The following is a 239-nucleotide window of genomic DNA, read 5'->3' as shown; positions in this document are numbered from 1 at the left end:
TAAAAGGTGTACTCGTCCTCGAGCAAATTAAGAAAGAAGAGAGTAGAAGAAAAAGAAATGAAGGGAAAGGGAATGGCCTTTGGTTTCGGCTAAGAAGGGGAGAACTGGTGTGTATGTTGTGGGAAAATGAAGGAGTGAAGGAGGGTTTATATAGGAGAGGGGGATGGAGGGTTCGGCCATTTGAGGGTGGGTTTTGGGAGGGAAAGTGGTTTGAATTTGAATGGTGAGGTAGGTGGGGT

Source organism: Arachis duranensis, chromosome 4 (genome assembly GCF_000817695.3).
Source record: "Arachis duranensis cultivar V14167 chromosome 4, aradu.V14167.gnm2.J7QH, whole genome shotgun sequence".
Classification (NCBI taxonomy): domain Eukaryota; kingdom Viridiplantae; phylum Streptophyta; class Magnoliopsida; order Fabales; family Fabaceae; genus Arachis; species Arachis duranensis.
This window is presented reverse-complemented; position numbering follows the sequence as displayed.